At 41.5% G+C, this 12,780-nt stretch overlaps 1 protein-coding gene across 1 annotated transcript in view; it reads left to right on the top strand.

The window, feature by feature from the left end:
• The window catches only part of NPEPPS (aminopeptidase puromycin sensitive), a 101,219-nt gene extending 101,037 nt beyond the window's left edge, over window positions 1-182 (top strand). Inside the window, 1 exon segment of the mRNA XM_007465136.1 lies at window positions 1-182. This exon segment is cut by the window's left edge and continues 1,261 nt beyond it. The gene's annotated coding sequence lies outside the window, so the exon portion shown is untranslated.
• The last annotated feature ends 12,598 nt before the right edge of the window (window positions 183-12,780 follow it).

The following is a 12,780-nucleotide window of genomic DNA, read 5'->3' as shown; positions in this document are numbered from 1 at the left end:
TTTCCCTACCTTTTTTCTTTTCTTTTTCTTAAAAAAAAATATTTTTGTGTGTTATTAACAGGAATTCATATTTGGTGTGGCTTAACTGTATTTCAGAAGGTCATCAGATTGTGAGACTGCTTCCTTGAAACATTTTTGTGCTATTGTTTTAAAAAAAATAATTAAAAAACAGTTGGCGTTAATAAAAATGTCAATGTGAAATTGATGTCCTGATGTCCTTATTCTCTCTGATAAGCAACTAAAACCTTTCCTATCATTCAGTAGGATTATAAGAAGTTTTACTACCATAGGATTTTTCTGAGTCTAAGAAAATCCAGTTGCTGAATTCCTAATGAATAGTACCTAACCAGAAAAATCTTAAGATTCCTCCTAAATTAGTTCTCGGTTAACTCAAAAGTCTCTTAGAGTCAGCATTCAGGAGTTAACTTGAGCCTGCCAGTTCCCATTTATTGAGGCTTCCTTTTATCTAGGCATGTGCCACTGGCAAAGCAGGGGCATCAAAAAGACTGAAAGAAATTCTGCTTTAATTAAAGAACTCACAATCAAGTTCTGGAAAGAAGTTATTTTAGTTTCAGCATACATGAAAGTTTTGTGTATACTGGTTTAGCAGTTTGAATTATGTTGGGGAAGAGGTTGTGCTAGGTATCTTCCACTTCCTCTTTAGAACTGCTTTTCACCCTGCTCTGCGTCCCAGGAGGTATTGACCCCCATGGATGGCATTAACAGGCTCCTTTGCCCTCTGACTTCAGGTTGTGTTGATCCAATTAGTAACACCCTCAGAAGATCAAAAGGCTGAGGAATGGATATTTAGAAGCTAGGGTGTTTGTTCCCCTGGCTTCTAAATTGCCAGGTCACATAGGTTGTCTGAGTCCCTCTACCAAGGACTGCGACTCCTATCAAGCAGCCTCTCTAGCTTCTAGCTCCTTCACTTTGGCCCTTCAGATCTAGGGATAGAAAGGACCACTCATTTACTAGCTCTGGATAACTCCATTATTCCTTGTTGGTTTCTCTGAACTCTGCCCATGTCTTTGTAAACAGTCCCTTTATTAAACCTTTCTCAAATTACCCAGTTTTAGTGTATTCTGTTTTCTACTAATATCTTGATTGATCTGGGCACCACAGTCCTGATGCTTTGGATCTCTAGAGGTCTTAGTCCGACATTTTGCATGTCACATATTTTTGTTTTGTTTGGCCACACCACAAGGCTTGCAGGATCTTAGTTCCCCGACCAGGGATTGAACCTGCACCCTCGGCAATGAAAGCGCATTAACCACTGGACCGGCGGGGAATTCCCTGTCAGATGTTTTAATTTGTCTTCCAAATAGCTCCCTATCCTAGGTAATATACTCATCTTACAGATGAGAAAGCAGGCACCGAAAAATTAGGCAAAGTAGTTAAACAGCAAATAACTCTCAGTACTAGTGATCAACGCAAGCTTGCCAGTCTGCAAAAACCTGTGTTCTCCCAGCTAACTGTTAGGTCTCCACAATTAGAAGATCATACAGTCACACTGGACCCAGGCAATAGCTTTAAAGATATTCAATCATTTTCCTTTTCCCTAATATTCTTCGGTTAAAATTTTTAGTGGAAATCAGAAGGTTGGAAAGAAAGATGAATGTGTTATTTCCTTACAGAGAATGTTATTTTATATTTTATTAATGGGAAGCAGTAAAGCCTTTTGGGACAGTGGGCAGTTGTGGGTGAATTCTTATCTTGCATTTTCTAAGGATGAATTTCAGGAAGTAAGGAATCCCTTTGAAAAGAATGTCTCTGTAGTGTGCAATTTGGGGGGGTAGGAGGGGTTTTATAGCTTTAAATCAAGTTTTCAACTCTATTATCCAAATGAGTCCTGGACTTGGAGCCACATTTGTAGGGTTAGTAATTTTTTTCTCAGCAAGAAAATAAAAAGCTTTTGGTAATAAATTTATAATTTTGAATCTATACTTACAGCATCATTTTTTAAATAAATTTATTTATTTTTATTTTTGGCCGCATTGGGTGTTCATTGCTGCGCATGGGCTTTCTCTAGTTGTGGCGAGCGGGGGCTACTCTTCGTTGCGGTGCGCAGGCTTCTCGTGGTGGCTTCTCTTGTTGCAGAGCACGGGCTCTAGGCACACGGGCTTCAGTAGTTGTGGCTTGCGGGCTCTAGAGTGCAGGCTCAGGCATTGTGGTGCATGGGCTTAGTTGCTCCGCGGCATGTGGGATCTTCCCAGACCAGAACTTGTGTCTCCTGCATTGGCAGGCGGATTCTTAACCACTGTGCCACCAGGGAAGCCCTATAGCATCATTTTTGACTGAATAATGAAATCAGCTGATGAGAATTTAATCTCTTCTTACTTAATACTAGTTTTAGGATCTCAGAGTTGTTGTTTTTAACAGGACTCTCTTTTGTGGTAATGGAAAATACCCACTCAAGATGGACCATGCCTTCTTGTACCAACCCGAGTGCAAGCAAAGTGGTTAAGGTGTTTGGTTTCCAATGCAAGACTGAGACAGGAGACCCTGATGTTAATGAAATATTGGGCCAAACAACTGTTTTCCCTAGGAACCTAAATCAGGTTGCTCTAACAGTACGATTGACGGCAAACTGCGATAGATGGCAGTGTCAGGAAAGTCAATTGGGCTCTTACTGCCATTTGTAAAGAACTCTGCTCCTCTGATTTTGTTGCTGATATCTGGCACCTGTAGCTTTCACTACTGAACTTCTGGTCCAACGCTGGGGTGGAATTAGCAACAGAGAAGGAACATAGCTTACTATCATAATCTGTGCTTTCTCAGGAAGCTGCCAGCAGCTGCCAGCAGACATGCTATACACCAATTAAAATGACAACCAAGAAAGAGATAAAATCTTGCCATGGTTTGGCTGATCATACCAGTTTGGTCCTCTGAGACATCCGCCTCCTCACCCCAAAACAACCTTAACTTTTATCATAAATTTGACAAACTGTACAGGTATATTACATTACACTGCAATTTTAATCCACTCTTATTAGGGGATTGATTATCTACCTTGTATAATATATACTAGTCTTATGGATATACTCAATGCTTATTAGACTGACAAAGAAATTAAGAAAACAGTATACTGAATGGCTGATGGCTTAATGGGAGAAGTCTCAAGACAACATAGAATACAAGATAATGGAGGAGAGGTGAAAAGAAACAGCTTATAAGAAAAAAATACAAAACATTTAAAATATTTGAGATGAATGAGGATGGGTGAGATGATTGTTGCTTTTCTGATAGGTCAGTTCCTTCATCTATCAATGGAGCAGTTAAACTCAGGAGAATGTGAAGGGGTGTGGTAGGATGAAGTTAATGCTGTGGCCTTTACAAGTGTAAAGAAGTGCGTCCTCTATTCTTGTAACAATCCTAGAGTACATAGACTCTACTGGATAGACAGCATAACAGAACATGGCTTGTAGAAGATCTCTTGGCTACCAAATCTGGTCTCTCCCTGCCCCTGCTGACAATCTTATGTCCTGTAAATGGAAAGTTCTAGACCTGTGTGTCCAAATGCAGTAGCCACTAGCCATATGCACTATTTAAGTTTAAATTAAATAAAAAATAAGTTCCTAAGACTGCGCTAGCCACATTTCAAGTGCTCAGTAGCCACCACGGCTAGTGGCTACCATATTGGGCAGCACAGATATAGGTCATATCCATCACCAAAGAAAGTTCTATTTGAACTGTTCTATATCTAGTATATGCAAGTGTATTTTTTGTGTATGGTTGAAAATAATTACAGTCTGTGGCTTTTCTTTACCAACCTCATTGTAACAATTTGCTATTCATCTGAGAATACTGTATCCACTTAAAATTTTAATTCTGTTCATAAAATGTAATACAGATCCATTTTCCAAATTTTGAAGGGAAAAAAAAACCCTAGAAAGTGACTATCCCTTCTTATAAACCCACCTCCCAAAGACAATCATGATTAATAGATAAGTTTGGGGCATATTCTTCCAGCTATGTTTTTGTTGTTGTTTTGCGGTGCGCAGGACTCTCACTGTTGTGGCCTCTCCCGTTGTGGAGCACAGGCTCCGGACGCGCAGGCTCAGTGGCCATGGCTCACGGGCCCAGCCGCTTGCGGCATGTGGGATCCTCCCAGACTGGGGCATGAACCCGCATCCCCTGCTTCGGCAGGCGGACTCTCAACCACTGCGCCACCAGGGAAGCCCTCTTCCAGCTATGTTTTTATACTTTATGCACTTAATTATTTTTGGTAACAAAGACAGGCTGTGCCCCTTTTGCCTATTCCCCTTTGTAACCAGTGCCACACATCTTCAGTCTTTGCCTTGTGAAGCCAAGTGTGCCAGGCTCAGACCTGTGACCCCTGATGTCATGCTTTAAGTCATGGAGCTCATCACCAAAGATGAGAACAAAGTAACATATGGCAAATGCATACCTTGAGAGCATTTCTTCCTTGTTTAGATTCTTTGGTTCACGACTGTTTTCCAGCCTGACTGCCTGACACTAAGTGCCAGTTTTGTGGAGTGCACATATTTGAGGCTTTAAGCTCTCAGGCTCAGTTAGTTTAAGCAGTTCATGTAATGAATTCGTTCAGTGTTCTTTCCTTACTGGAGACGTGAACGACTACTATATTTGGAACTAGCATTTGCAACCTTATACACCACTGCCTGGGTATTTAGCCACACGTTTTGATCACCGTGAACTGGACTGAGGAAGTTATATGGTGACAGATTTCATAAGGACTGTGCTGAGGAGAGATGTAGCTGTGGCTTGAAAACCTTCAGGGACTTCAGCTTGCTCTAGCTGTTGAAATGAGGCCATGCGTTCCTCCCACTGGACCCTGCTTACCTGCTTAATGCCTGCCTCGCCAGCTTGAGCAACTGTATTACTGCCACTCCTAGGCTTGCACCATTAATTTGGTAACTATACCTCACTGCTTCCAACAAGTAAAACAAATGTGCCATCCAACTATAAATGACCCAGGTGTGCACCAAACCAAGACCTGAGATGCGAATAGTCAGAATAGCCTTTTTTATTTTTTAAAAATAATCATTAAAAAAAAATTTTAATAGATTTTATTAATCTATTTATGGCTGCGTTAGGTCTTCGTTGCTGTGCACGGGCTTTCTCTAGTTGCGGCGAGCGGGGTCGCGGGGGGGAGGCTACTCTTTGTTGTGGTGCGTGGGCTTCTCACTGCGGTGGCTTCTCTAGAGCCGTGCGGGCTTCAGTAGTTGTGGCTCACGGGCTCTAGAGCGCAGGCTCGGTAGTTGTGGCGCACAGGCTTAGTTGCTCTGCAGCACGTGGGATCTTCCCGGACCAGGGCTCAAACCCGTGTCCCCTGCATTGGCAGGTGGATTCTTAACCACTGCGCCACCAGGGAAGCCATGAATAGCTTTTAATGTCCCTGTCATCTGTGATCCACCCTTGACTGCTCCAAAAGGATGCTGGGCAAAGGTTCTCATTGGTATGTGAGCATCACAGAAACAACAGAAGAGGTGAGAACAGCACCAGCCTTTTCTAGTCATTTAACAAAGAATACAGTGCCACTGTGTTCTAACCTTACAACCTGCTATTGGATGTGGGAGGTGTGCATTTTGGTCACTCATCAAAGGATGTTGGCTATTGAAACATCAGAAGCCTGTCACTGGACTTGAAGGCAAGGTTTTGGTGCATTAGTTCCATGGCAATGGAATCCAGATAGCAGACTCATTACAAAAGCTTTCAGAATGCAAGTATATTATACGAGGCACTGAGACGATAGAATCAATTAAGGCAGATTTGGTTTCTGCCTCATGGAGCTTACAGTCCAGCAGGAACAAGAATTATTGAATGAGTAACTTGAAGTGTGATGAGTCTTTGGAATGGGAAGTGCCGGAGGGTATGAGAGGATATTACTGGGGAGTCCAACATAGCCTCAATGTTCAGGAAAGGCTCCCGTGAAGAATGGTGTTAAACTGAGGCCCAAAAGATGAGTAGTTGCTAGCCAAAGAGGACAGGGAAAAGTGTCCTATGTGGAAGAAACGGCACATGCAACGCAAGGCCTATGGCTGGAGAGAACCTGACCTACTTAAGGAACTTAAAAGAAACCCAGAATAGCTGGAACAAAGAGAGGTCTTGGGAAGGTAGTGAAAGGGGGATCTGGAGAGGTAGGCAAGGCCCAGACTAGGGAGGGACTTAGGTCACGTTGAAGATTCTAAACTTTAGCTAAAGGACAATGGGAAACCATCAGTTTCCTTATCTGTAAAGTGAGAAATAATAATCTCAGAGTTACCAGGGAACAAAATGAGAAGAATGCAAGTGAAAGGTCTTGTAAGTTATGAATCATGATAGGAATATTACTAACATTATGATGTTAGTAGTAGTAATAAGCAGTGCTGCTTTCTTAAGTAACAGAAGTAACAGTTCAAATCTCCTAAGTGGGAATATGATTTTTTTTTTTTTTCTTTCTGACCGTGCCATGCAGCTTGCAGGATCTTAGTTCCCCGACCAGGGATCAAACCCGTGCCCCCTGCAGTGGAAGTGAGGAGTCTTAACTACTGGACCGCCAGGGAAGTCCCTGAAATAGTCTATAACATATAAAACTCTGACTTAAAGGAACTGATGGAAAGGTCAAAGTTTATTTCAGTTGAAACTTCCAGTGTGAGGTTCACAAAGCCAGGCATGAGCTGAGCTGTTTGGAGCAGGGTCATGCCATTTATGGCCACATGTATTTCTCAACCCCGCACTGACTCTTCAATGCCACTTCCAGGAAATATCAGTGTTCTGCCTCCTTCTCAAACCCACCAGAGCACAACTGCTGACACATTCTTTCCCCTTCATTTCTTCCAGCCACAGCTGGGGCCCAGCATCTCCTAGGTCAGCTTTTGTAGAAGCTGTTCCCAAAACATTACACTCTTCTGAGCTCTTCACAGCAAGATAATTATCCCAGTTAGCACCTGCATTACATCTTAGGAGAAATTCAACACCTTTCCAAATCTGTGGTGTTTTATCCTACAGCGGTTCTGTGAAGTAGGCACAAATGAATCTCACAGAAATGATGCGAAATTGGGGGCCCTCCTCTCCTGTCTGACCGGCACAGATATGCTACCAGGAGAACTTAATGTTTCAGTTTAGGCCATTTCCTCTCTGCCTGCAACACGTTAAACTTTACCCAAGGACAGAAGGGCAGAGCTTGTGCAGGTGCAGGCATTTGATTTAGGCCCCATTAACCTCTTCCCAGCCCTGGCCAAACAAACCAGACACAATTCTTCCCCGGAGGTCACTACCTACCATAAATGCTCCACAGTACCACACACCAGAGGTTGCAAACTTGTATTTTGTCTTTGATTTACACAATGCCTTTTAAATCTTTTTGAAATTTTAAATGCCAGCTTTAAAAAATCATGGTATTTCACACAGAAATCCAGATTTCCAGCTTTTCTTTTTTTAAAAAAAATTTTATTGGAGTATAGTTGACATAATGTTGTGTTAGTTTCAGGTGTATCTAGTTTTTCTTGAAAAATCGTAAGATCTGACATCAATGTCTGGAGCTGAGTACAGACTTATGACCAGCACACTCTACCACAGTCCCCACTCTGACTAGATCCTTTATGAAGGTCCCATGACAGGCCCAGAATATCTGAGTTTGTGCACCCACTTCTGTACAGACAACGTATCAAGAATACCGAATCCCTCCTTTGTGACCCTTTCATATGCAGAGGGCTTACTCTGTTTGAATGCAACTTTGGAGACCTTTATGTAGATGAGAAAACAAGCCTTGGCCACTCTAGTCCATCTCTGGTGGATCTTAATTATTTGCAGCTATTTCCCGAGGGTAAAGGTAAAAAGCTTTATTCTACCAGACTTCTCATAGGCAACTCCTTTCTGTTGTCTCTTCTGTTCCATTCTGGCCCCTTTGTTCATTCATTAGAAATTCAGAACTTTTTTTTTTTTTTTAATACTTATGAAGGTGCTGGGACAGTGGCCTCAAATCATTTTTGGAACGAGATGGAGAACTTAAAAAATGCATTACTGGAATCCCACTTCCAGGTATATATCCAAAAGGACTGAAAGCAACATCTCAAAAGAGATAGGTGTATACCCATGCTCAGAGCAGCATTATTCGTAATAGCTAAAAGGTGGAAGCAACCTAAGTGTCCCTTGATGGAAGAACGGATAAACAAAATGTGCTACAAACAATGTAATACTGTTCAGCCTTAAGGGAGGAAATGTATCAACCTCGAGGACATATGCTAAGTGAAACAAGCCAATCACAAAGAGACACATACTGTGTGATTCCACTTACAGAAGGTATCTAGAGCACTCAAATTCATAGAGACAGAAAGTAGAATGGTGGTTGCCAGGGGCAGGGGTGAGGGGAAAGTAGAGAGTTGTTCAATGGATATAAAGTTTCAGTTTTGCAAGATGAGTAAGTTCTAGAGATTTGTTACACAACCATGTGACTATACTTAACACTACTGAACTATACACTTAAAAATGGTTGATGGTAATTTTTTTTTAACCAGTTTTTAAAAAAGTATTTTAATGCATCACTGGGTGTCAGGAGACCTGAGTTCTGCTAGAGGCTCCAACGCTGACTTGTGCGACCTTCGGCAAGGCACTCTCTGGAACTCAGGTCGTCGTCTGCAAAATGGGAGGGTAGAAGAGAGAATACTGAAAACACCAACCTCAGTATGGGGCAGACGGATATGACAGTGTGTGTGAGCAATGGAAGGCTCTGCAAGTATTAGATGTGGTCATCAACTCAAACTGTGGTCTCTTGTGGTGACTTAAAATTAGATTAAAAAAGAAAAAAATTGAAGGTCTGTGTCAAGTGCCAGAACCTTACAGACAAGAGCCTGCCCTCAAACTGCTCACTAGTGGAAAAAAACTAGAAAAAAATTTACAATATAATGTGTCACATGTCAGCATAACATATGCCAGATTCAAATACATACCACTTAACTTCCCTATTTAATGGGATGAAGGTTGGGTATACACTACATGTTGTTTGGATAAATCAAAAGTCTCAAATTAGAACACAAGTTTAAAGCTTGATAATCTTTTCAAGGTGTTTAGTCTAAAAAAGAAAAAAAATGTGTGTGTGTATTGCTTAGACTCATTTTTTTACTGATATTTTAATTCAACAATTAATTTAATCTATTAATGTATTAATTTACTAATTGAATTGAATTAACTTAACTCCCATTTAAATAAAAGAAGCCCTGGGTAGTTGGAACAAAGAGCACTCCTGCTGGCTGGAATGCAGTCTACAAGGAGGAAGGCCCACAGGTGCTGGGGTTGGTGGAGGTCAACATCCATACTCTGTTGACACAATTACGCCTCCATAAATATTATCCACAGCCAAGCTAGTCTACTATGATTAAGCTTTGTTTCTTTCTCAGTTTTTTAAAACATTTTTTTTCCTGGAGTTAATCATTAATTCAAAACAAAACAAAACAAAACAATTTTTTTTTTTGCTTAGTTTTCCATGTCCCTATAATGAATTTATTCTCCACCATCACCAGAAGTGTAAATTTTTCCTCTATTCATTCCATCTGATTTCTTGGAGACATCCCTTCTGTCCTCCTGCCCCAGTCCTGATTACTCTCAAAGGCCTGCAGCCAGGTATGTCACCCTGGGATTTCCTTTCATCATCATCTTGAAGATTCTCTTCATTTCTCACCTCTGTTGAATATCCTGTTTCCAGGATCACGTCTTCCTGTTTCTTGATTTATTCTTGTTTTGGTGTACCACATCCTCCAGACGTTTCCTAAGAAAGGGTACATGGGTAGGAAGTAAAATTTTTTAAGATTTCACGCATCTGAAAATATGCTTACTTTACTGAATTCACAATTTGGCTAATTCATAAAGTTATAGGTCATAAATAATTCGAAAGCATTCCTCCACCATCTTCCAGCATGGCTGATGGGAAGCATGGTACCATTCTGACGGCTGTTCCTTTGAACGTTAACTGCTTTTTCTCTCAGAATTTTTTAGTAACCTTCCTCTATTTACTCAATGACCTGAAATTTCTGATTTCTTTTCCATCCATTATGTTGGGCACTCAGTGGGTTTCTCATTCTGGAGATGTAGGCCATTTAGTTTTGATTTGATTTCTTGAATTATTCCTTCAATGCTGCTTTCCCTCCACTTTTCTCTATTTCTCTGTAACTCCTCTTAGTTGAATGTTAATCCTCCTGGGCTACTTCTAGCTTTTAAAAATCTTTTCATGCCAATTTTCCAGGTTATTTTTTGGGGGGAGGGCCAGGCTGCGCAGCCTGTGGAATCTTAGTTTCCCAACCAGGGATTGAACCCAGGCCCTTGGCAGTGAAAGCGCAGTCCTAACCACTGGACCGCCAGGGAATTCCCCAGCGTTTTTTTTAAAAAAAAGGATATTTTCTCAACTTTGTCTTCCAACTCTTTGATTGAAGTTATTGGTTATCATATTAAGATCTGTTTTATTCTTTTAATATACATACCCTTCTGTTCTTATTTCTTGGACGTAACATCTCCGTATCTGAGAATATTTATCATCCTTTTATAAATTTATTTTTATTTATTTACTTTGGCTGTGCTGGGTCTTCGCTGTGGCACATGGGCTTTTCATCATGGTGTGTGGGCTAAGTTGTGGTATGTGGGATCTTAGTTCCCTGACCAGGGATCGAACCCGGGTCCCCTGCATTGGGAATGTGGAGTCTTAGCCAGTGGACCACCAGGGAAGTCCCCTATCATCTTTTTAAGTTATACTTTGTTTTGTTCTGGTCTCTGTGCTGTTTCTGTATCCTCTGAGTTCCTTTGTTCTTGTTTGTTTGTTTGGTCTTTGTCTTTCATGTTAGAGATTTTCTTCAACTACCCGGTAATCTCTGACAGTCCATTCATGTTTAAGACTGAGGCACTAAAGTTTTCTGGAAGCTCTGTGTTCTGAGACAGGGCTTTGCAGTTGGACATTACTATAGCGAGTTGACTTTCTCTTGGGACTCTCAGCTCTTAGTGGGTTGAATAGTGTCCCCCCCAAAAGATATATCCACATCCTAATCCCCATAATCTGTGAATGTGAACTTATTTGGAAAAAGGGTCTTTGCAAATGTAACTAAGTTAAGGATTTTGAGATAAGACCACCCTGGATTATCTGGGTGGGCCCCAAACCCAATAACAAGTGTCTATAAGAGATAACACAGAGGAGAGACAGAAGAGGAGAAAGTTATGTGAAGATGGAGGCAGATTGGAGTGATGCTGCTACATGCAGGAACACCTGGAGCCACCAGAAGCTGGAAAAGGCAAAGAAATGCTCCCTAGAGCCTCCAGAGGGGACGTGGCCCTGCTGACATATTTTCAGACTTGATTGATTTCAGACTTCTGACTTCCAGAACTGAGACAGAATAAATTTATTTTGTTTATAATAAATTTTGGTAATTTGTTATAACAGCCCTAGGAGACTAATACAGTATTAGTATTAGTCTCTAATGCAGTATTAGATACTAATACAGTATCTATAGGTATTTCTTCTTGAGCTGGTCAGTTTTCCCAAAGGATCCTCCAATCTACTGACTGTAGGGTAATAGCCTGGCTAGGAGAATCTTAGGGCCAAGTGTGACAAGGGGGCCAAGTCACACCATCTGTTATGTAGGCTTGTTTCAGCTATGCTTAGCATCCCAGAGTTCAGATTCTTTCTAGATTAGATTAACCTTTCTTTCTTTTTTTTTAAAATAAATTTATTTATTTATGGCTACACTGGGTCTTCATTTATGCACGCGGGCTTTCTCTAGTTGTGGCGAGCTGGGGCTACTCTTTATTGTGGTGCGCGGGCTTCTCATTGCGGTGGCTTCTCTTGTTGTGGAGCACCGGCTCTAGGCATGCGGGCTTCAGTAGTTGTGGCACGCGGCCTCAGTAGTTGTGGCGCACGGGCTTAATTGCTCTGCGGCATGTGGGATCTTCCTGGACCAGGGCTCGAACCTGTGTCCCCTGCATTGGTGGATTCTTAACCACTGCGCCACCAGGGAAGTCCCTAGATTAACCTTTCAACAAGGTGTATTAATCATGTTTTAAAAAATTTTCTGTATTTGACATCTTGGGGCTTTGCTAGCCCTGGACAGACTGGCCCTCCCAACACTAGCCAATTCTTAGAGATAGTAAACCATTCTCCTGCCAGTGCACCTTTTATATATAAACCAACCGATCCAAAACCCTTACTCCAACCACCTACTTTATCAGGCTCTCAGAATTAGAGTCACTATTCCTCTGCCCTCATCACCCCAGGGCCAGATACCAGACAACTAGAGACAGTCCCTATGCCCCAATGTCCACTGAAATTATTAAACTAGCCAATCCTAAGCCTGCTTACCCAGCTTCACCTGTTCCTTCCTGTGGAAACCAAAATAAAGGCTGTGGCCAAGTTGTATATCCATACAATGGAATACAATAAAAAGGAATGAACTATTGCTATGTGCAACAATGCTGATGAATCTCAAAAAAAAAACCAAAAAAACAACACTGAGCAAAAGAAGCTAGGCACAAAAGAGTATATGCTGCATGATTTATTTATAGAATTCTTTTCTAAAAAAATTTTTTGGCCACGCTGAGCGGCATGTGGGATCTTAGTTCCCTGACCAGGGATCAAACCTGTGCCCCCTGCACTGGAAGCACAGAGTCTTAACTACTGGACCACCAGGGAAGTCCCTAGAATCCTTTAAAAATGCAAAAGAAAGATGGCAGAAAGCAGACTGTGGTTGTAAGACGGAGGGTTGACTGCAAAAGGGCATAAGCTGTGGTACTGGTAAACTGGTTCTAAAAAACTTTTTTTTTTTTTTTTTTTTGTGGTACGTGGGC

This window comes from Lipotes vexillifer, unplaced genomic scaffold (assembly GCF_000442215.2).
Source record: "Lipotes vexillifer unplaced genomic scaffold, Lipotes_vexillifer_v1.1 scaffold591, whole genome shotgun sequence".
Taxonomy (NCBI): Eukaryota; Metazoa; Chordata; class Mammalia; order Artiodactyla; family Lipotidae; genus Lipotes; species Lipotes vexillifer.
Note: the sequence above shows the minus strand (reverse complement) of the source record. Positions and strands in the feature narration are given on the sequence as shown.